This window comes from Chionomys nivalis, chromosome 5 (assembly GCF_950005125.1).
Source record: "Chionomys nivalis chromosome 5, mChiNiv1.1, whole genome shotgun sequence".
Taxonomy (NCBI): domain Eukaryota; kingdom Metazoa; phylum Chordata; class Mammalia; order Rodentia; family Cricetidae; genus Chionomys; species Chionomys nivalis.
In genome coordinates, this window is record NC_080090.1 from 102,540,157 (window position 1) to 102,565,881 (window position 25,725).

General features: G+C 37.7%; 1 pseudogene; it reads left to right on the forward strand.

The window, feature by feature from the left end:
* The first annotated feature begins 22,133 nt into the window (after positions 1–22,133).
* Positions 22,134–23,124, forward strand: LOC130874188 (60S acidic ribosomal protein P0-like; annotated as a pseudogene).
* The last annotated feature ends 2,601 nt before the right edge of the window (positions 23,125–25,725 follow it).

The window sequence follows — 25,725 nt, forward strand, 5'->3', positions numbered from 1 at the left end:
TAATATATACAGAGAAGAGAGAGAGAGAGAGACAAAGAGGGAGAGAGAGGGAGAGAGAGACAGCACGTTTGCTTTTCTTTGAAAACTTTCTCTGCTGAATTCCACAGAGCTTTAAGCAGAAAGATTAGCAATATTCAAAGACATCATCACTTCCTTTTTACCTATTTTTTATTTGAAATTTATTTAGTTTTATTTATTTGTTGGCATATATACTGGATTACCTATATGTGCACTGTACACATGTAGTACTTACAGGCATTAGATGCCCTGAAACTGATATCATGGGATTGCAAAGAGCCAACTTGATTGCTAAGAATCCAACCCAGATCCTTTGCAAGAGCAGCAAGCTCTCTTAACCTCTGAGCCGTCTCTATAACTGCTCTTTTGCCTATTTCATCCTAACTGAATGAGCAGGACATTGAGAGATAGGGGGAATAGTTCAACACCAAATCCAGGTTACATGACTAATCATCTGTAAATATAGCTGTACTTAGATCACAACATCATAAAACTGAAATCCAAAGATCTGATTACATGCACTATTACTTAGCCATTGTACATCACATGTGCATGCGTATCTTAAATCACCATGCTCTGTGTGGTGTGTGTGTTTTTGTTTGTGTGCACATGTATGTGTGAATTTTAAATGAGTACAGGAGAGACAGTTCTATAATTAAGAGTGCAATACATGTGACTCTTATAGATCTGAGTTCAGTTTTCAGTATTCAGGTCAGGTAACTCACAGACAGCCTCAACTCCAGCTCCAGGGTTAAGACACCCTCTTCTGGCCTCCCATCCCTACCTGTCCACATAGAGACAGTTGTGATTAAATTAAGTAATCAATTAAATTAAAGTTAAAATAAAACAAAGCAAGCAGTGGGAAATAAATTCTAAAAGCACATATCTTCCCAAAGTCCATACATTGTCTTATCCCTCTTATCTTATCTAGAGCAGACAGATTTATAGGAATGAAAGTATGCTGTGATTGTCACAGTCTGAAGCCACATGCGTTGGTACTAAGTTAATGGAAATTTTAGGGGCTGAATAGATTCTGAAATTGGATAGTGATGATGTCTGCAAAAGCTTCTGAGTATACTAAGACAGCTGATGTGCACACATTTAAATGGTAAATTAAGCATAATTATTTAATTTAAAAAATAAAAGGTAAATTCATCATTTGAAATACAGACATTTAGCAGCTGCAGACTTCCACATCAAGGATTCCATTTCCATATCAGCCTAAACAGGTGCAAATTAGATACATGCTAAATTCATAATGTACAAATCAAAAATCACGAAGACATGCTTGCTCAGTAATGATGAAAAACACAGACCAAATTTCAAGATCTATCCATTTGCGTGCAAATTTCAAGATATTGTTTTTAGAAAACATCGTATTGAGTGAGGTAACCTAGACCCATAAAGTCAAATATAATATGTCCTTTTTTTTAAGTCTTTTTTTTACTTTCTTTCTTTTTTTAAAAAAAATATTTATTGATTGATTTTGTATGCAGTTAGCCAGAAGAGGACACCAGACCTCAATACAGATGGTTGTAGACCACCATGTGGTTGCTGGGAATTGAACTCAGGACCTTTGGAAGAGCAGGCAATGCTCTTAACCGCTGAACCATCTCTCCAGCCCCATATAATATGTCCTTACTCATAAGTGGCTTTTAGAAATAAATCAAAGAAAAACCAGCCTACAGTTCACAATCCTAGAGAACCTAGACAACAAAGAGGACCCTAAGAGAGACTACATGGATTGGGAAGTAGAAAAAGACAAGATCTCCAGAGTAAATTAGGAGCATGGAGATCATGGGAGAAAGTAGAAACGGAGGGGGAAGAAAGGGAGGGGGGCAGAGAAAAACTTATAGTACAATGGAAGTAATTAAAAATAAGGGAAAAAGAAAAAAAAATCACTCTGAATATCAGCAGAGCAGGACAACTTAAGTAAGAGGAGTTTCAGTTCTTTTGGGGAAAATTCATGTTAGGGTCATGGAGGTCAGAAGCAAATTTACCAGGTATTTGATGGCTCAGTTGTAGCTGAAAGAGCTGGCCTCTGCAGAGAGTCCTTTGCAATGTTGCATTCGCTAAAGCACTTCTACTGTACTGGGAACTGGTTTCCATTTGTAACTCTTTTGGTGCCTGCTCTGCCCCAACCATCCTGAGCATGTTTTTGTAGCTTCTGTCAAAAAGGGTGCAAACCCAGAGCTTTCAAAGTGTTTGGAGAGCCAATTCTAGACAAGGATTACTTAAAAGGGAGCTAACTTTTGGGGAGACATCTTTGTATAGATTTTGGAACTAACTTTTGAATTATGTAAAACTTGGAGATTTTTCTCCAGAGGTTATAAAGTTATTTTAAACTTGAATTGGTTTTTCTGAATGAAGGATCATTAGATGCTCACGTTTGTAAAAGCTGCAGAAAAACGTAAACTGCTTTTCAACTCAGATTCTTATTTTCTACCAAGTTCAACAAATAAAAAGGAGTAGATGCCAAAAAATAGCAAATAAATAAATAAATAAACACAGATCAAAATTCCCATCCAATGATCTAAGTATGTTCTAGCGTTCTTTTTATTTTCTCATCAGTGGTTCCCCATTTGTGCCAGAAGAGTTTTTTCCTAATGGTAAATTATGTATTAAATATGTCATTTTGTGTATGAGTTTGCACAGATGTGAGTGTGCATGTACATGATTGCCCATTTGGTATGTGCAAGCATGTGCACATGTATGTGACAGTCAAAGGTTGACATGCAATGTCTTCCACTTTATGTTTTCAAGACAAGGCCTCTCACTGACCCTGGAGCTCACATACTCAGACAGAAAGCAATAGGGGATCAACTTAGATGATCTCCGTCGTGAGTTCACAGCTACTATTGTGGATACTGAGGATGGAACTCTGCTCTTCATGTTTGTGTAACAGATGCTTTTTTTAAACATTCAAATAATATTTTCAATAAAATTGTATCTATTCTTTATAATGTCTGCATTTTTTCTGTTGTTTTAAAAACATTGTAAAGTTTGAGAACCTGGTTATTTTGTTATTATTGTTACTGTTTATTTGTTGGCTTGCTTCTCTTGCTTTCCCAAAGACATTGTTTGGGGTCTGAAAACTTAGGTATGCTTTCTTTATCTTATTTTTAATTGTGTGTGCATGTACATCTTTATGGGTAGGTATGTACATGTGAATTCAGTGCCTTTGGATGCCAGACGAGGGTGTCAGAACCCTGGGGCTAGAGTTATAGCAGATTGTATGACCTGCCTTATGTGGGTTCTGGACATGGAACTAAGGTCCTCTGCAAGAGCAACACACACCCTTAACTACTGAGCCATCTCCTGACCCTTAGCTATGCCCACGTATTTGGTTCTATTGATTCATCTTCTGTCAGGAAAAAACCCTCTTTACAAAAAACAGTGTGACTTATGATTTTATTTCTTGTCTGTGACTTAATGTAGAAGCATCATAATAGCATCCTAAACCTCCGTTAGTCCTGAAATCTTATTTTATATATTGTCTTCTTAATGACTTACAGGACTGTCATAACACTTTTTACAAACAATTTATTTATTTATTTATTTATTTATTTATTTTGGTTAAATGTAATCTCTTTTGTGCAATTCTCCTATAGGATGTGTCTTCCTCTCCTTATCACTCATACCTTCACTTCTCACAAGGGTATTCAGCTTTGTATTTTAGCATTAGAGTGCCGTTTGACACTATTTCTGAGGGAACAGGCCATACCCATTGGGCACGCACAGTAATTTAAGGTAATGATTATACCACAGCCCAACTTGGTGAATCCATGAGTTTCTTGGGGTTACTTACTGGAGTGCAGGTGAAACAAAGAAAGGTGTATCACTGAAAACCAACCTGAACAGGATGGAGGGACAGACAACAACTCAAGAAACTTGCTGTCCTGAGATTCTCAGGACATAGAGGCAGTTGCACAGGTCTGAGACACTCCTCTCAGCAGCTCTGCTGGTCAGTCTCCTTGCCCAATGTGTGCTGCTTCCATAATGTTGGAGAAAGTCCCAGGAGAATCCATATGTTTCAGTTCCCACAGGCACATGATGTGTGCTTACCTCCTGGGTCTCATGAGCATGCCCCTCCTTTTTGGAGGTGCTACTTCAATCTGTGGAAAATTGCTACACAGCACATATCACATTTCTATTTATAATTTACTTGACAGTTTCTTTTATGCTTTTTCCTTTCCTCCCCCAGTTTCTCTGAACTATACTCACTGGCAATTAACTCACAAAATGTATGTAAACAGCATTTCTAAAATCTTCCTCTTCTGAAAATGCTGTGAATTTGTTCTCCCTCATGAATTCCATTTTGTTTTGGTATAGAACTTTAGCTTGACAGTATTTTCCTATAGACATTCATAAATGATATTTTTTTAGTTTTGTATTTAGTACATGTTTTCTATTTCAGCACATTCTGAAATTTTACTTACATTTATTTTGATTTTGATACAATATCATATATACTCAAGGGATATTTTCAGTAAGACTTTTTATTTTTTTAATGATTAAAGATAATATTAAATGCTTCACCATTTTTTTTCCTTCTCCTTTGCAAATACAACAGTAGACAGCAATATTTTTTAAGTAGGATTTCTTCCTGGGTAACATGGGTGTGGAAGTAAGTTTGCTCCCCAGTGAAGCTGAGCAGCAAAGACTTGTTGTACTGTAACTGGAAGGTCCCCTGCCATGAAAACCCTGTTCACCCTTCTTGGGGAAGTTTTCACTCCTCTAGGCTGATGGGGTGTACAGAGAGATTTCAACACACAAGCCAGCCGCTGCCACCCTATCCTCAGAAAGACACAGAAAGCATACTGATCTGCTAAGAGAGCACACTGCATAGCCCAGTATATTTGAACAAGAAGTACCTCATTAAGCCACAGATATATATATATATATATATATATATATATATATATATGTGTGTGTGTGTGTGTGTGTGTGTGTGTGTGTGTGTGTGTGTTTGTACATTCTAGCTTACCTTAAGGTAAGGATTCTTGTGTTAAATGTGTCTAATGCACTGTAGACTTTTGTTATTGAGTAATTTAAATAATTTGCTTGTATATTTTTGGATGAGTCCTATGGGATGTTCTTCAGTCAATCTAGGGCTTCTTTTCAGTCAATTCATTATTTTTCCTCCTTTAGTTATAGTTTTCATTTAGCAAAGATGTATTTGAGACTCTTATACAATGCAACATATTTTTGTTTCAGATGCAATATCCTCTATATCTGCAGAAATTCAGACTGTGAACTCATGTTTCTTGATACCCACTACTTTATCATGCATTTGCTCACTTTTGTGTTATATGGTGCATCCTTTAGATTATGTTCTTTGATTTTTCTTTCCTTTATACTTGGTGATCTTAAATACATGTACTTATATTTCCATTTGAGCATCCATAGGGCTGGGAAGATAGTCCACTTGTCAAGAGTACCTTCTGCACAAACACAAGGACCTGCGGTCACATATCTGACTCCCATCTAAAAAGCCCATATATGCCCTTAAGACTCCTCACTGGGTCTTGGCGGCAGTCAGCTGTGTTCCAGGTTAAATAGGAGACCCTGTGTCAAAAGAACAAAGTGGAGAGTGAGAGAACTAGACAACTGCCATCTTTCTCTGTCCAGCAAGGCACACCTGCATGCAGATTCATATAGCAAACACACAGGAACCACACAGAGAAACAGGATAGCGAGACGTCCCTTATATTTCCTACACATTGAGACTTCCCTCTTCTAAGTCTCTGGAAGGAATTTTTTCTTTCAAGCATACACCATTAAAGCTCCTCTTAAACTATGCAGTTTTTATCCTGGTGAGTGTTTTCTCTGTTTACTGCCCTCTCTAGCCAACGAACCCATATTTAAAGTTTCAACTAAAGGCTAAACACCCATAAGGCTTACTTCTAGTGCAAATAAAGGGCCAAGGCAGTTAGGAAAACCATGAAGATCAATCTGAGCTCTCCAAGCTCCTGTTGAGCAATGATTTTTATTTGTGACCTTTTAGCATCTGTTGACCAAACCATACCTTTCACAGAGATATTTCTCTGTCTTTCCTTTATTTTTAAAAATATAAACAATCTGTCATGCATGATATGTTTGTAACCAGTGCATAGCATGCAATTTATTTTTATAGATTTTGTGGAACTGCTGTTTTACATTAAGGCAACTGTAACTTCTAGAAATTTCACTGAGCTCTAAGATGGATACTTGTTTCTGCTCAGTTTTTTTTCACTATTTCCTTTGGAAACTTTTAAAATATCTATGTCAAACAAAGCACTGAAAACCATCACTGATTTTTCTGGTTCATTAAGTAACAGAGTTTCTGTAGTCTCAGAAATTGAAACAACAAAAGAAACTTACCTGTGGTTGCATAAATAAGCTTGATATTCAATGACATTCTATACCCTAGACACTAGGACATTTAAAACTTTTACAGAAATAAACTCTCACGTTTAAGAAAATAGGTTACCTTTCAATAAGCCACAGGCAAATATGGATTTCTCTGGATAAATTCATTCCAGCAGGCAGTGGAATATGAGAAGATACAGTGTTGTTTATTTCAGAAGACTCTAGAATTCATGGGGCTTTGGGAAGATAAAATGCATGCCTTTCATTTTGTAAATTTGTATGCCCATGTGTGTTCATGTATGTGTGTGGATGTTTCTATATGAAGGATTTATGGAGTAGAAGGTGGTGCACATGTGTACAGAGATTCCCACAGAGACCAGGGTTCAACTTACCTGTTGTTGCTCAGGAGTCATCCATATTATTTTTTGAGACAAGGTTTATCTTGATAGCCTGGAGCTAATCAAGTAGGCTAGGGTGTCTGGTGATTGAGTTCTGGAACCCTCCATTTCTTCTTCCCTGAAACTGGGATCACAAATATGATTCAACCATGGCTAGATTCTTGTGTGGGTTCCTTAGAGTAAGCTTATGCATACACAACAGGTACTATACTGACAGAAGCTTCTCCCCAGTCCTAATGAGAGAATAATATAACTGGTATGTCCAACCCTTTGTTTTCATGTGAAACCATGATGTATATTTGCCCAAATTCTTGTATAAGATCATTTAGTTTTCACTACATCTGTGAGTTAGTACCAATGCTTGTACAAAGACAGGTACTGAGATCACCACAAAATGAGTGTCTTCTCCAGAAGCCAGTGAAAGCTCTAGAGCTAAGATGAGTCTTCCTTCCTAGTACACTTGTTGTTTTTTTTTCTTTTGTGATAGAAATATAGATGATTTAGTTTAAAAAAAATGACACCCATGATAGTGAAGTGGGATCATGAGCTGGAAATAAATAACTGTTACAAAACCCATGAGGCATACTCTTGATCTATATTCTGTTACAACACACTTCAGGGATATAAAACGTGGTATTTTCCTTTACTGTAATGCAACTCTACGGTAGGTGTACAGCAGATATTATTATGGCACTATTAAACAATCTTCATCTGATGAAAAGAAATTATTGTAATGGAAACCACATTCAACTTGAAAACAAAGAACCAACTCATCCATTATAAGGAGAGAATGATAACCTGCAGCATGGCTCAGTATGGGATGGGAGGTGTTTACTGCTGGGGCTGGTGACCTGAAGTCCATCCTTGGCATTCACATGGAGGAAAAGGAACCTGACTTTAGCGCATTGTCCTCTGACCTCTATATGTATTCTTCAAGTAGCCAGTCAGACCAGGCAGACAGGCAGACAGAAAGTGAGTGAGTGAGTGAGTACATTTTAAAGGAAGAAGGAAGTATTATATTGAAAACCCTTCACACTGCGATGACATGAACACATTTAGTTGGAATTGACCTGTTAAAAACCTTTCACAACTTCCTCTCAGAAGACTCAGCCCCAGCTTTTGTCAACAAACAGCACACTCTGCACTTAACTGAGATGCCCCTAATAAGCAAGAACCATCTTAAAACCCTTTTAGGTAAAACCTTATTGGTAAAATGTCTTCTATTTTTCTACCTCATTTTAAAACTGAGGTGAAAATTTTCAATCCAAATTTCTGAATTCAAGCTTGCAGTTTTTTCTTCCTTTTGTTTCACATGTGTGAGCACTTTGTCCACATGCATGTGGGTGCAGAATGCTTGCATAAACTCACCTGGCATCAGATTCTCTGAAATCGGAATTATAAATGTTTATGAGCCATGCTGTGTATGTAAGGGACAGCATCCATTTTCTGAAAGAGCAGTGAGTATTCTTAACCCATGAGCCATCTCTCAAATTTGTTCCACTTTCTTTTAATCCTAGTCATTTCATAAACCAAGTTATTTATGGAAAATAAAATATACACTTTATGATGTTGTTTAAGTGCATAAGTTGTGCTTATATTTGTTGAGAAAGAAGCCTAGCCTGCATTCAGTTTTAGCCAAGCCTGATGACATGAGGTCAAATCCCTGGGCCAAACTCCTTCATGTAGAAACACCCATGCACATATATGAACACATGTTGCACACAAATTTACAAAAAGAAAGAAATGCATCATATCTTCCCAAAACTTCAAAATTCTTTAGACCACACATGGTGGAAGGAGAGAAATGACCACTATGAGTTTTTCTGATCTTTACACACATATGTGCTGCAGCATGCATTCATCCAGATGTATTGTGCATGTGTGCCTCAGCACATGCACACACACAGACACACACACACACACACTAAATTGATAAAATGTAATAAAATTAAGAAGCAAAATGCATGTTCCTAAGTGCTTTGATTGTTTTAAACCCACGTGGGTACAGAATATCACATTGATTGCTAGGCTTAGGAGGTTAGTAACTAAATTATGGTTCTTTCCACGCTTTGAAACATTTTTGTCTGTGAGCACGTATGGCTTTGCTGTTTCCAGAACAGTGACTCTTCTTCAGCTACCATTTTGTTTTTCTAATTCTGTGCAGACTAGAGAAAAAAAGGCTATAGGAGGCAGACTAAAGGTTTAGTTTTAGCCCATAAACTAGTAATGACTTTAAGTTTCCTGCCATTTCCTTAAATGTGGGGAAAGGATATCTCGCACATCATGCAATTACAAATTTGTGTTAAGTTCTTTCCATTCTTACTGGTGCACATTGCAGTTCCTAACTGTCTTCCATTTGCTCCTGATATAGAAATGCAAGTGTAATTGGTGACTAATTTGACATTAACTTTGTTGTTTTGCTAGCAATTTCTAGGCATGCATTGTGTGTATAAAAATTGTGCTAGCAATTTTTGTGTGTATGTTTTGTGTACAAACTGATATTTTGGCTTCATCTATGCTAACAAAAGCTAGTATTAACAAAGGACCAATGAAAAGTACATCAGTTTATTTTAGAGCCTCAAGCTGTGTGTGTGCACGCCCATGTGTACATGTGTTTGTAGAGGCCAGAGGTTGGTGTCTTTTGTTTTCCACAATTTCTTGCCATCATTTATTGATAAAGGGTCCTTCAGTCAAGCTTATAGCTCTCCAGTTCTGTTGGTTTAGCTAGCCATCTTGCTTGATTAATCCCCATCTCTGTCTTCCAGTGATCGTATTAAGACTTGCTGCCACATCTGTGTAGCATATTCATAAATGTTGGTGACTTGAATTGTAGGCCTCAAACTTATGTGTTGTCTGCCCACTGAGCATCTTAACATGCCAAGGGGTCCAACGATTTGCTGTGATATAAGAAACAAATCATGCCTTACCTACTCTGATTGTGTGGAGTAAAAAAGATAGTGTGGGTTGAATCCAAATGTAAAATATGACTAGTTCAGGCTACACAAGCATGTTCAATGAAAATGCCAAGTTCCATGAAGACTGAGGAGTGAGCTGAAGAACAGTGCACTCCATGATAAATTCAGTAAAGGTGTGGTACAATAGTTCCTTTAGTAACAACTTGTGGATCTGTGATAAACAACTGAGCAGTGAGCTTTTGTGCAGATTCTTCTCTCATATTTCCTCCTCTCTTGACTCATGATATTTAAACCTAACAGGAATAAAACTGGACAGGGGTGTTAGTTGCATTAATAAAGTGGCTTGCAAGCATGAGGACTTGAGTTCCATTCCCTGGAGCCCACTGAAAAGTGCCTGGCATGGGAGCAATTACTTGTTATCCCAGGACTAGAGTGGAAATATGCAGATCCATGGGGCTCATTGATCAGCCATATTAGCTTACTTAGTGATCTCTAGGTCAATCCATCTCTGCCTCAAAAAGTGAATCAAATCAATATGATGCACCCTCACACAAATAAAACAAAGAGAATGGTGACTGAAGAATGGAATTCCGGATGAGATGCTGAGATTGCCCTCTTTCTCTCCATACACATGTACATACACTCATGCACACACACAGAGACAGAGAGACAGAAACAGAGAGTTATGACTTCATCATCTCATCCTGTACTGCTGTATATAGCATTTTGTATATCCCATTCCTGGGAAAACCCAGCCCCCTACCAACTTTTATTAGTCTATCACTTTTAATATTTGTACTCCTATAATGCCAAAGGAATGTTTACTACATATTCTTACAACATGTGAAAGAACATACTGGGGACTAATAATTCATAATTATGATCTTTTCCTTCCAGATTGAAATGCTGATTGATGCCAGAATCCTAACAACTAATATTCTTTACCAGTATTCTTTTCTTAATATTCTACAACACTTTCATTATTTAGTGAATGGCCTATTTTTCCCATGAATGATGTCATTAACATTATCAGCACATTTCACAGATGAAACTCCTCTTTAAGGAAAGAAACTTACCAAAGGCACTTTGCATGTTTGTAAAGAAGTAGCTTTCCTAAGCCAGTGGCTAGACAAGAGTGCTCTTTTGCAAAGGAAGTGTCTTGTTTTCCTCTTATTGTACCTTGACATGATCTAAAGTCACCCAGGGAGTCTCATTTGAGGGACAATCTGATCAGACTGAAATGTGAAATTATCCATGGGGAACTGTTTTGATTGTTAATTGATAGAGGAGATTCCAAAACAATGTGGGTGGGTGATATATTCCCTAATGGGGTGATCCTGGAGTGTATAAAACAGCTAGTTAAGCATGAGACTGCTGATAAGCCCACAAAAGATTGACAGAGCCAATAAGTAGACTCCTTCATGGTTTCTGTCTTATTTACTTGAATGGAGGTAATGCTGCATGCATGAGCAAGCAAGCCCTCCTTTCTTTTGTGCCTTGAGGTCCTGACAGGACACCTGAAAGAGCAAGTCAAATTAACCTTTTCCTCTCCAAAGTTCCTTTAGTTGAAGTGTTTCATTATAGGATCAAAATATAAACTGGAACATAAAGAAATAATTTTCCTGGCACCAGATAAGATTCACTTTTTTTTCACTGTGTTAAGTGCAAAAGACTCATTCCTCACAGTTTGTTTCTATTGTCTCTCCATGTCAGAATTCATTGAATAACAATAAATAAATGTGCATGGTATAGAAGTTTTATAGGTAGTGTTGCCAAGGAGTGCAGCTTTCCTTGATAGCTTTGAATGATGCTAGCTTTTGCAGGAGTCCTAGTTGGTCTTAATAATAAAAACCTAAAGCCAGATACCAGGGAAAATACTGAGAGATCTGAGAGACAAAGGAGTAAACCACAGCCAACTCTTACCTTAATAACTTCTCAGTTAAAAAGGGGTGAGTTCCTGCCTCCTTCCACCTTACATTCCTCTCTCTACCCAGCCATAATACTTCCTGTCTATCTATATAGACCTCCAGACTACTATGAGTAACTATTAGCTAGCTCTGCCCTCTGATCTTCAGAAAAGCTTTATTTGTTAGAGCATAAACAAAATATCACCACATTTTCCCTTTTGTCTAAAAATTTAAAAAGTTATAATTAATATAAGAAAAACATATACAATGAGTACCATGAGTACCATAACTATACAGAATACGTACAAGTAATAATTATATCAACCATGTCTAGTCCATAAACATTTGACAAATTTAGAAAAAATACTCCATTATCTATGCTATCTTGGTGAATCCAAAGGTTGTACATAATTCACTTTCTATCCTAACTTGCATTACCAACCCCAAATTATCTTTTTATGTCTCTCAACTTTATACACTCTACATTTTTTAGTAAATTTCATTTTTGAATCCGGTAACAAGAGAAACTAAAACTATACTTGCAGTAATATACACAGAAGAAATTGTAATACCTTTTACTGATGATGAAATTGACAAATTATGGGCAGAAAGTGAACCTGGACAAAGAACTTGTGGTAATTTTTTGGGAGAGATTAACAAATATCCCAAAGAAAGAGAATTCAGTTTGTAAAGAGAACTACTTGTATTCGTCCTCATATTAAGTCAACAACTCCATCAGATATCCGTGAAGGAAATAATATTACTTGTGGAAGCAGGAAGGGCAAGCAAGTGACTTACAAAAATGTGAGAAAAGGCAAAAACAGCTGGTTACCAGGAGAGTCATCTACCTTTGGCCTACAGGCCTATTATATATGACAGATATTTCTGTGAAGCAGGAAGATCTAAAGGCCTGTTCTACCTTGTCATTGCAAAGTTCAACAGTCCTTTCTATGTGTACTGTTTGTCCAGTTTGGAGAACATACTGGCAGCAGTTGAGGCAAGAGAATGTTTTCCCATTGGCTAAATTTTGCCACAAATCAAACTCCATTGAAACATGATTAATAAAAACTCAGGCCAGGAGGTGGTGGCGCACGCCTTTAATCCCAGCACTCAGGAGGCAGAGGCAGGCGGATCTCTGGGAGTTTGAGGCCAGCCTGGTCTACAAGAGCTAGTTCTAGGACAGGCTCCAAAACCACAGAGAAACCCTGTCTCGAAAAACAAAACAACAACAACAACAACAACAAATAAATAAAAACTCAGATCGTATATTGGCATTCAAACTGAAGTTCAGAAAACTGAAAAGGTAGCCACTGGCTTGTAGTAGAAAGGCCTGTTATTGGCTCCTAGCTGCCCCCGGCTAACTTAGACCTCAAATAATCACACAGAAACTGTATTAACTAAATCACTGCTTGGCCCATTAACTCTAGCTTCTTATTGGCTAACTCTTACTTCTCAATTTAACCCATTTCTATTAAACTGTGTATTGCCACATGGCAGTGGCTTACCAGGTAATGTTCCCAGCATCTGTCTCCAGTGGCTCCATGGCTTTTCTCTGACTCTACCTCCTTTCTCCCAGCATTCCACCTAGTTTTTCCTGCCTACCTAAGTTCTGCTTTGCTATAGGTCCACAGCAGTTTCTTTATCTATTAACCAATAAAAGCAACATATAGAAGGTCCTCCCACACCATTTCCTCTTTTCTGTTTAAATAATAAAGGAAGGTTTTAACTTTAACATAGTAAAATTACATAAACAAAATGGGTATCAAGCAAGAATTACAGTTACAATTTATATGTACTTTCTCTTTTATCATGACTAAGGAAAACATTATTGTTATTATCCATTCTTCAATTTTATCAAAGACTCTAGAAGCATATAATATTACCTAAGTAAACAGAAAGTTCATTGTAAGCAACTTCCAAAACTCTAGAATTGACAGAGACATATCGCAACTGGGACAGTCACCCAAAGTTCTTCTGTAACATTGTGGCATCCATCTTCAACCTACAGGCCCATAGTATCCAGTAGGCTTTTCCATGAAGCAGGAAACTTCAAAAACAGTTCCACCTATACCGGCAGTCTGTCAGCCATTTTCTTCTGTGTCCTGCAGAATGTCTGTCAGACTGTTTCATGAATCAGGAACCATGAAGGAGCATCTCACCTTTAGGCAAGTTCAGCAGTCATTTCTATGTGGGTCCTGCATGTCCAGTTAAGCAGTCAAGGCAAAACCAGTTTTTTGCCCAAATGACTAGTAAATTCCATGAAAAGCCTCTTCAGTGCCCATCATCCTCTTAAAGTAACTTGATCCTGCCAGAAACGGATGTGTCTCTTGTCATGAAAAGTCCTAAGTTCTTAAAATATTTTAAATGCCATATTCTGAAGGTCTCTGAAAGAGTTGAAGAATACCCATCTAACTGAAATACACCTTTTCCAAAGCAACATATCATTAGACCCATATTTGGAAGTCATTATACCTTTATAATATACATGCTTTTTTTTTTTAGCTTAGCAGCCCATACAATGAAATGTCTTTCTGTACTTAGCTCCTTCACAGTGAAAAAATTAAAAGAAAACACAATAATATACATAATCCAGTCTCTCTGTGTATATTCTGTAACATGGAGGGTCCTGTTTGTTGTTGGGGTTTCTGTCCTACCCAGTACCCCCAGCTGTTTAGCCCCAAAGAAAATCACACATGGGTCTCCATAAATTATAAGCTGAATCGCCCATTAGCTCTAGCCTCTCACTGGCTAACTCTCACATCTTGATTAACCCATTTTTCTGATCTATCTTAGCCATGTGGCTCAGTACTTTTCTTCAGTGGGGCAGATCACATCCTGCTGCTTTGGTGGTCTGGGCAGGAGTGGGAGGAATCAACTTCCTCCTTCCTAGAATTCTCCTGTTCTCATTACATCATTTCTACTTCCTGTCTGGTTTTCCCCCTATATTTCCTGCCTGGCCAATCAGCATTTATTTATAACAAGATAGACAGAATACAGACAATTCTCCTGTACCACTTCCCCCTCTTTATTTAAAACAACAACAACAAAAAAAAAAAACAAAGGAAAATATCCATAGTCCATATTTTGGGAATGTGGGAGTAGTATTCCAGGCCTCTTCCAGCTGGGTGGGGGTGCTGATAATCTTATGGGGACCTAAAGAAAATTTAGAGTTATGATCAAGTCCTGACTGAAGTATCCTGTGAGTCTTGATCATCTCAGGCAGCAGTCTTGAACCTGTTCTGGATGAAGAACTCAGACATCTGGGTCATCTATTACTGCTGAAGATTTCTCAGGTGGTCTTCCTTGATCAAAGCTGATTTTTCTTAACTCAATAAATCCACAGCCTCTCATTTTCTGTGGAAACAAAAGCAAAATCTGTTCTCCAAAGTAACATACCTTTTGACTTCAATTTTGAAGCCAAGGTATTTTCAAATTACCTATCTTGGATTAATTCAACAGCATTTATAAGCAAATGTCTTTTAGCAGCTGTTGTTCCTTCCTCAGTGTTTAAACAATTCAAAGAGAGCATAATAACATACAGTATCAAGATTCTCTGTGTATTTTCCATCTTTATATGGTTTTATTTTAACCTCTATTTCTTTTATTTTTACTTTTAACTTTTGGCTTTTTGACACAGGTTCTCTGTATATCTTTGTCCTGGAGTTCCCTCTGTAAACCAGGCTATCCTTGAACTCACAGAGATTTGTCTGTCTCTGTCTCCCAGGCTACTCTCTTTCTTTCTTTCTTTCTTTCTTTCTTTCTTTCTTTCTTTCTTTCTTTCATTTTTGTTTACTCAGAGAACTTTAACCTTTAGCCTGTATATATTTTTTTAACATAATGTAAACAATTTACAGGTTTTCTTCCTTTTTGAATCTCTCTTTACTGTATATCTCTTTTTTTCTGACCACATGGGTCTTTAATTTGCTAAGAAATAAGGAGAAGTTTTTTTGCCACAACTCTATGGCATTTCAAGGTCCTTGCCAGGAAGCAAGCTGCAACAGTGTATCCATCAGTATCACATGCTTGAAAGAGTCAGTTTTCCCTGGCAGGAAGGCCCAGAAAGCCAGCATTCTAAAACAGCCCAGCTTTTTCCTGCTACTGCTAAAAACCCAAATGCTTTACTCTAGTCTTTCCCAAGCTTTCTCAGGCTTTCTGTGGATACAGTTATCCATGTGGGTGCCATTCTGTAACATGAAGTTGGGGCCTGCTTGTTGTTGTTGGGGCTTTTGTCCCTCCTGGTACCCCACAGCAGGCAAGCCCCCAAATAAATCACACAGAGATCTCTCTAAGTTATAAGCTGATTGGCCCATTAGATCTAGCCTCTCACTGGTTAACTCTCACATCTTGATTAACCCATTTTTCTGATCTATGTTAGCCATGTGGCTCAGTACCTGTTTTTCAGTGGGGTAGATCACATCCTGTTGCTTTGATGATCTGGGCAGGAGTGGGAGGAATCAACTTCCTCTTTCCCAGAATTCTCCTGTTCTCATTACATCAGTTTGATTTCCTGTCTGCTTTTCCCACCTATATTTCCTGCCTGGCCAATCAGCATTTATTAAGAACATGATTGACACAATACAGACAATTCTCCTGCACAAATATTCCATGTGTACATGGCTTATTTATTTTTATTCTGTCTCTTTAAAGACTTTATCTATTTTTTAAAAACCATGTATTTCTTTTTATACCTCTCTATACTCCTTTTCTTTTCTCTCTCAAGCCTATGTACATTTTTACAACACACCATATCTCATTTTCCATCTGGATTTTTCTTTATTACATATATGTAATTCTTTACTGTCCAGGATCACTTTTTAAAATGCTAAGTCCTTCTTAAAACTTAACCTGGGGCATTACTAGGTCAAATTTAATACTTCCTGCTTGCCCTGCCAAGTTCAGCATGGTAGAGCCACTCATGCCTCTGAGAGCCATGCACATCACTTCAATTTCAAGCACACAGCTTGTCCACATTGCCATTAAGCAAGCTGCAGCAGGTGTCTCACAAACCCCACTCAAATGCTCTCTATATAGACAGACTTTCTGCCTGAAGAGTTAGAGTTTGCACTGGCAGTGTGCCCCAGAAATCTGGCATTTCAAAACAGCACATCTTTTTTTTTTCTTTTGCTACCATTGAATCAGAAAAACCTCTGTTAAAGGAGCTGCTGCAAGTCACCAGCATACAGAAAGAATCTATGTTAAACTCTGTATCTTTGTGTCTATAATTAACCTCTCTCAGGGTTTTAAGTTTGCCACGTTGGTGCCAATTTGTAGTAGAGAGGCCACTTTTTGGTTCCTGGTCACCCTGGCTAACTTAGACCTGAAATAATTATACATAAACGGTATCTATTAAATCACTGCTTGACCCATTAGCTTTAGCTTCATATTGGCTAACTCATAGTTCTTAATTTAACCCATTTCTATTAATCTGTGTATCACCACATGGCAGTGGCTTGCTGGGTAATGTTCTCAGCATCTTTCTCCAGTGGCTCCATGGCTTCTCTCTGACTCTGCCTCCTTTCTCCCAGCATTCTACCTAGCTTTCCCTGTCTACCTAAGTTCTGCCTTGCTATAGGTCCAAAGCAGTTTCTTTGTTCATTAACTAATAATAGCAACACATAGACATAAGGACGTCCCACACCACTGGCTTTTACCTCTACCTTGGTCTGAAATGGTGATCCAGCCTCTAGGAATCTCAGAATGAGACTATGTCTGAGACCTATCCCCTCCCATCTTCTAATTCTCTCTATTTCTGAGATTAAAATTAAAGGCATGCACCACTTCTGCCTGGTTTATATGGCAAGCTAGTGTGGCAATTGGGGTTAAAAGTTTGTGCTATTGACACATGGTCTATAAGGCTGGCCAATGTGGCTGTTTTATTTTTCTGAGCCTAAGGCAAGTTTTATTTATTAAAATACAAGTGAAATGCCACTACACTCTATGTGGAGTTACTTTAATGCCCATCTTCTTTTCTGAAGTAGATTGGTGCTGCTAGGAGCAGACATGTCTTACTGTCATTACAAAAAAGAACCTATGTTAAAAGCATCTTAACTGCAATATTCTAAAGATCTCTGAAGTGTGTGAAGATGATATGGCTATCTAAAGAACTGTTTCATTTTCATAGAGACATGTGCTGGAGCATTGTCTGTTATTATTTGTATAGGTATACTCATGATGGCCAGAACTTTGAGCAAATGTCCATCAATAATTTTAAAGGTAGGGATGTTGTTGCATTTGGAAGATAATCAGCTGTTGTTCCCCATTATTATACCACCTGAATGGTTGTATAAAGTATTATTCTTTTAAACCTTTCTAATATTTTTCCCAGGAACATATGTTAATTTACTGTTTGCTTCTAAAATTGGGGGAATGTTAATCTGGGTATTCTATCGCTGTAACACATAATGTTCCCATAAGTTTATTTTTGTGTTAGCCACATGTGACTTTAATTTTCTTCCTTGTTCTTCTGGCCCTATACATTTGACCCATCTTGTATTCTGTTTTACTTGAGATAATGTTTCAGTCCCCAAAACCTGAACATTTACCTCCTAAAGAGGCCAATTTGGATGCCAGGAACCTGGTTCAATTTTGGTTACATCCATACCTGTGTCTAGAAGACCTTAAAAGACACCATTTATTCATATTTTAAATATTGATCTTTGTTTATTTATAGAAATTTGCCAAAAATATTTGCTCTACAGTTTCTTCTGTATTTTTTGTTCTCCCTTTTATAGCTTTTGGTTTCTTACAATAGGCATTAGGATCTTTAATTGTTCTGGATAGGCGTTTCCTCCATGATTACAGAAAATGACCAGTTGGCATGTTGGCCTGCAATAGGCCCATCAAAGAGTTTCCCAATTGCCAAGTTATCTTGACTGTCCCTTGTTGATCTACATTCATTATTCCAATGCCTGTATTCACCACACCTGCAACATCTAGAAAGGAGAGGTGTTCTGTTTGAATTAGGCTTTTAAAAAATCATTGTTTCTAGGAATGACTTGCTTACAATACCTTGTAAGGTGACCTTGTTTGCACAATTGAAACACTTGACATCTCGTTATTTTTTTTTTTTCAAAACTCTGCAAATCACCCCTCCTACCCAAGCATCATCATTTTCATGAGATTCAATATTGATTATATATTGGGTTTATTCCTCCAAGAGTGTTGATCTTGCCTTTAATGGCCTAATTACTCTTTTACATTATACATTTGTGTTTTAAAAGCCCTATGAAGGTTTCCTTTAGGCCCTGTATAATTTTAGTAAGTTACTCAATTTCTTTCCTACTTCTCTAATGTTATCCTAAGCATGTAAAGCTGCTGCATGGCAAAATCCACAACACAGTCATCAAATAGAGATTGTCTATGTACATTAGCATCATCTCCTTCTCCACGAGCTTGGTTTTGGGAGACGTCCATACCTCTAGCTCTACTTCATTGTTCAGTCATCCTAGCCTCATCTTTCTACTATGTCCTCCATTGTAACTGAGGACCAGGCTTCAAGACCACTGTAAAATTTCTCTCTAGTCTTGAGGGATAATCCTATTAGATATTGACCATGAATTTAACATCTGCTTCACAAAGGGTGACTGCATGCTGTAAGAAACTATTGCTTCCTTGAATCTCCTTAAATCTAACATTTCCAAGCTGGGCAGTGGTGGCATACTTATTTAATCCCAGCACTTGGGAGACAGAGGCAGGTAGGTCTCTGTGAGTTCAAGGCCAGCCTGGTTTACAAGAGCTAGTTGCAGCATAGCCAGGGATGTTACATAGAGAAACTCTGTCTCAACAAACCAAAAAAAAAAAAAAATCTAACATTTCTCCATGAGTCCATTTAACTCTTGCACAGCCTTGGGAATATCTATCATTCAGTCATTCAGTAATTATTCCTGTAAAGTTACTGGGAAAATTAAACATGGCTGTTTGAAAACATTGGGCTGTTCCTCCATAACCTTAAAGTGGAATGCTGAGATTGGTGGCCCTTCAGATTCCTCTGTTTAGTTCTGAATATTTCTATAATCTGTTTTAATAAGTTTTTCTAAGACCTGTATCTTGGCATTCATATTAACTAACTTTTTAAAGGACAAGTCAAGAATTTTCAAACCAACAATAAAAGCAATCAAAATGATAATTAACAGTATGTCAATCCCAGGTTAATTGATTATCCTTTCATTTAATTGCTCTGTTTTTAAACTATTCATTGTATAATCCTAGAGAGACCAAACTCCCTCCATTGTAATACTGTTTCCCATTTTTTAATGTAGAAAAAAAAAACCCTCTCTTTTTAAAAACTAATTCTCCCTTAAGCTGATTTTGTGTGTGTGTGTGTGTGTGTGTGAATTCATATTTTAAAGTTGGGCACTAACTGTTGCATGAATCCTATTGGTCTTAATAATAAAAACTAGAGCCGTATACTGGGATAAACCCTGAAAGATCTGAGAGACAAGGAATTAAGCCACACTCCACTCTTATATTACCAACTCCTTAGCAAAAAAAAAAGGGGTGACTTCCTATCTCCTGCTGCCTTATATTCCTCTCGTTGCCCAGCCATATCACTTCCTGTCTATCTGTACAGACCTCCAGGCCTCTATGGTTAACTAGTGGCTAGTTCCATCCTCTGATTTTTAGGCAAGCTTTATTTGCTAGAGTACAAAGAAAATATCACCACTGCTATGACAGTTTTTTTAGTCCAACTTAATATTTTTTATTACTTTACAAAGTATCAAATTTCTTTGTGGCATTTTTATACATACTTTGTTTTGGTATTTCTCTCTCCTATATCCCCCTCCCTCCATCTGCATTTGGCCTACTTAAAACAATCCAATGAAGATATTCCCACCATCTGCACCTTTCCTCCTTAAAGTCACCTCACACACATGCCCCCCAAATGCACCCCACTACACACATGGTTTCCTTCCTATTTTCATGGCCTCTATACACTCATTGTCTTGCAAACACCCAAGAATAAAATTTGGAGGCTAGGATCTGCATATGAAGAAAACACAGAATATTTGTCTTTGAGCCTGGGCCATGTCACTTAGTATAATATTTTCTTTCTCCACTCTTATGTAAATTTCATTTCTTTATTGAAGGGGATTTCCATACTTAACTTAGGGATGTTGCTCCACATAAGCTTTTCATAAGATTTTATGGGCACTCATAGCCATGAGTCACATAGTCATTGAAGAGAACAAGGACGAGATGCTGAGAGTCTCCCTATTGAAGGAGGAAGGTGTTTGCCTCATTTGATAGATGAAGCGTCCAAGGCTCAATAGGATATGGCATCTTGCCAAGGACAAACTTTCTTCAGAATTGTCCCATCTCTCAGCTGGAGCCAGGACACAGCAGCTGTATCCAGCTTTCTTATCAAGGATCATTCCACATGACTACAGATATTTCATTTCAATGTTATCAGCGTTGTAAATTTAGATTCAAGTTATCTATTAGTTGACTTTATGAATGCTTGCTAATATTACATCAGAAGCTAGGATGTGCTGCTTTCTGGTACTAATATAGTACAAGTAATGAAGACATAGCCCCACTTCTGAGACTATCCCACAGTTGAACCTACTTTTTAGAGTTAGAAAATTAAAGGGAGGAGATTTAGAAAAAACTTTAAATGTATTCCTATACAAATGAGAATACCCTTTCTTCTTCATATAAAAGCCACAGAGAATCTCTTTAGAATTTAAGTATATCACTGTATTTTCTTATCAAAAGGCTGCTAATTATGTCTGAGAGATTCAGTACTTTTCTTTTGTCTAACAGATGATAAGACATCACAAAAACAATTTGAATAAAGAATAAAGGCTCGTTTTTGCAACATTTCCGTGGACTGATTTTTTTCTTAGCTTCATTATTTCTTCTCTCTCTCTCTCTCTCTCTCTCTCTCTCTCTCTCTCTCTCTCTCTGTCTGTTTGTGTGTGTGTGTGTGATCACAGCATGCATCTCAAGGTAGGAGAACAAATTTCAGGAACTGGATCTCTCTTAGTTTTCTGGATTCTGGAGAAGCTAACTCAGATATCCAGGTGTCCATGGCACTACCTTTACCAGACTGAGTCATTTCACTGGTCTATACGTAGTTTAAATTCCTATGCATACATTTTGTTACATAGACAGGGTACTAGCCACATAAAGAGATACTTGATTTTTGCTGTGTCTTAGTCAATATTTATTTCTGTGATGAGACATACAGCCACAGTGCATCTTATAAAGGGAAGCATTTAATTGGTTCTGACTTACAAATTCAGAGATTGAGTTCATTACCAGCATGGCAGGAATCATTGCAGCATGTGTGCAGACATGGTGCTAAAGAAGATGCTGTGAGTTGTACATCCAGATCAACAGGTAGCAGAGATAAACTCTGGGTTGGCTTTGGCTTTTGAGACCCCAAGGCCCATCTCTAGTGACATGCTTCCTCCAATAGGGCCACATCTCCCAAGCCTTTCAGACAGTGCCACTCCCTGATAATGAAGCATTCAATTATATGAGCCAGCCAGGCGTCCTCGTTGGAGTGACATCGTTTTTAAACTCTGCATGGCAATCCCTGACGCACCGCCGTGATTCCCAGAAAAGACAGGGCAATCTGGAAGTCCAACTACTTCCTTAAGATCATCCAACTTTTGGATGATTATCCAAAATGCTTCATTGTGGGAGAAGACAATGTGGGCTCCAAGCAGATGCAGCAGATCCTCATGTCCCTGGGAAGTCTGTGGTGCTCATGGGCAAGAACACCATGATGCGGAAGGCCATTCAGGAGCACCTGGGGAGCAAACAACCCAGCTCTGGAGAAACTGCTGCCTCATATCCGGGACAATGTGGGCTTTGTGTTCACCAAGGAGGACCTCACTGAGATTAGGGACATGTTGCTGGCCAATAAGGTGCCAGCTGCTGCCCGTGCTGGTGACATCGCCCCATGTGAGGTCACTGTGCCAGCCCAGAACACTGGTCTGGGGCCCGAGAAGACCTCTTTTTTCCAGGCTTTACACATCACCACTAAAATCTCCAGGGGCACCATTGAAATTCTGAGTGATGTGCAGCTAATAAATGCTGGAGACAAAGTAGGAGCCAGTGAAGCCACGCTGCTGAACATGCTGAACATTTCCCCCTTCTCCTTTGGGCTGACCATCCAGCAGGTGTTTGACAATGGCAGCATTTACAACCCAGAAGTGCTTGACATCACAGAGCAGGCTCTGCACTCTCGCTTCCTAGAGGGTGTCCAGAATGTTGCCAGTGTTTGTCTGCAGATCTGATGACTGTTGCCTCAGTGCCACACTCGATCATCAATGGGTACAAGCGGGTTCTGGCTCTGTCTGTGGAGACTGAGTACACCTTCCTACTTGCTGAAAAGGTCAAGGCTTTCTTGGCTGATCCATCTGTATTTGTGGCTGCTGCCCCTGTGGCTGCTGCCACCATTGTTGCTCCTGCTGCTTTAGCCCCAGCTAAGGCTGAAGCCTAGGAAGAGTCAGAGGAATCAGATGAAGATATGGGATTTGGTCTCTTTGACTAATCCTCTCAAAGCAACCAATTCAGACAACTTAATCCAAGAAACATGGAAATAAAAACTTACTTCTGTTTAAAAATGTATATGAGCCTACGGGGGCCATTCTATTTCAGATCACCTCATACTAATTGTTATATTTTAGTTGCTTAGGTGATTTTATACAATAAAGACTAATGTTTATTAATTAATTTTTATTAAGATATCATATTATTTAAAACATCACTTGGCATAGCATGCGAAATTTGTTATAGAACAATTAGAATTAACTAATATGTAGCATATGGGATAAGGTTGAAGAGAATTGAACCACATGGCTTAAATTCAGTCCTTTGGTCAGTTAATAAATGCATTGTGAGTTATTTGATGACTGATAGCTCAGTTTTCTCTCATAACAACTTTCAGATAGAGTTGGAAAAATTCTGTTAAAGTTCTTAGCTGTGAGTCATGAAAGGCTATGGGAGAACATTAAATGAATTTTTTTAAGTATATATGATAAAAGTGTATGAATGAATCCTCTCTGAAGAGACTACACTGTTTAACTACATAAAGGGAAGGTATGAATTATGCCAATGATCAATGTCTTTCAGAAGTCAGAGGAAAGAGGAAGGTGAAAAAGGGTGTAAGCGGGGTCTATAGGGATGGGAAAGTTCTCTGTGTCCAGTGGTGGATATATGCTCTTGGAAGCTCTTAGATCACTATCTACTAAAAAGTAGCCTCAGAAAATGGTGTCAAAGTCCATAAAGACTACAATGCCAAGGGTGAACTAATAAAAACAACAAACTATATGACAGAATAGACTTTCTGGCTGAAGAAATGGGCCACTTTTTGGTAGGATATTTATTCTGTTAAAGAATATGCTTATGCAGAAGAAAGACACACAGGCAATTTCTGCATCTTCCTCTCAATTTTAATGTGAATCTAAAATTATTCAAAATGTAAATATTTTAAGAAGATTATGAGATGAAAGAATGTTAATGGTTAAAAATCTTTCATAATAAAAACTTATTGGTTCTTCATACCTGACTATTTCAAAAATATAATTATGTTCTTCCATATTCTTGGTGGGATTTCTGTCCTGCCCAGTTCCCACAGTCGGTAAGCACCAAAGAAAATCACACAGAATTCTACATTAACCATAAACTGATTGGCCCATTAGCTCAGGCTTCGTATTAGCTCTTATAACTTATATTAACCCATTACTCTTATGTATGTTAGTCACATGGCTCAGTACCTTTTTCAGTGGGGTAGGTCGCATTCTGCTTCCTTCGTGTCTGAACAGGACTGTGGAAAGAGCTTCCTTCTTCCCAGAATACCCCTGTTCTCATTGCCCCACCTCTACTTCCTGTCTGGTTGTCCTGCCTATACTTCCTGCCTGGCTACTGGCCAATCAGTGTTTATTTAAAACATAATTGACAGAATACAGAATTGTTGCACACCACTTACGTATAAAGGTTATTCTTATATTCGTATACACCTGCATATACACATAAGCATATAAGTATTTAAGGCATGATTGTATATATTTGTTCACATATATGTATATTTAAAATTAATGTGGATATATATACTCTAATGACACACACACACACTCACACACACACACACACACATATATATATATATATATACATTCAATATATTTTAGTATCTGTAGCTATACATATTTCCCCACAGATCTATTTGTATATGTGTACATCTGTAAGTTTATCTATGTGTATATATGTATACATTGAAGATAAACTTATATACATATTTAAGAGATACCTATACATGCATATATTTGTATGTAAGACACACCTGAATATATATGTATGCATACCTAAAATATACACTAAATATATACTTTTACATTAAGAAACAAGTATATACATGTATTTGTATATCCTAGAAACAAATTTTATGCATTTCACATATACTTATTTTTAATACATACCTGTGTATGTGTATATTTAAGGAACACCTGTGTATGCAGATGCACATGCATGTATGCACATTTAAGATGAACTTATGTATGTATACATGTAAATATGCACATTTAAAACATTCATAAATATTTAAATTCTTATTGACTAAGCTAAAGAAAAGTGTATAGTAGGAATTTGGTATGTGATCTCTTGACTATCTGTGCTATATACAACACTATGCTCCTCATAGGCATAGATAGTAATGGACACATTTTTCAAATTTAATTATAAAATGAGTTGTTCAAAAAAGCATAATGATATCAGCAAAGATGATGGGCCCCATACACCTCAGGGCCCCCACTTGAGGAAACCTAAGGAATATGATGCTTACAGAATCAAAGCAATGCATTTCAGGGAATCCTCTTTCTAGGAATTCACTCACCTTCAGGGCAATGCAATTTCCCTTCCATCCATTCTATCCCTCTTGCCTTTCCATTGGCATCTTCCTTAGAGTATATTCTAGCTTTGTTTGTACAGCAGCACCTCATTTATAAATGACATTGCAAGGGCTATTATTGAAGTTGTTTGCAGAATGTAGAAAAGCTGTCACATTGAGCAGAGGCAAACAGTTTGCTGCAAACAGCAAATAAAACATACTCATAAATGATTAAAGGCACTCCGTAAGCAATCCTTCCCAAGGAAATGGAAATGTTGTCAGACAGAGAATTCATCTGT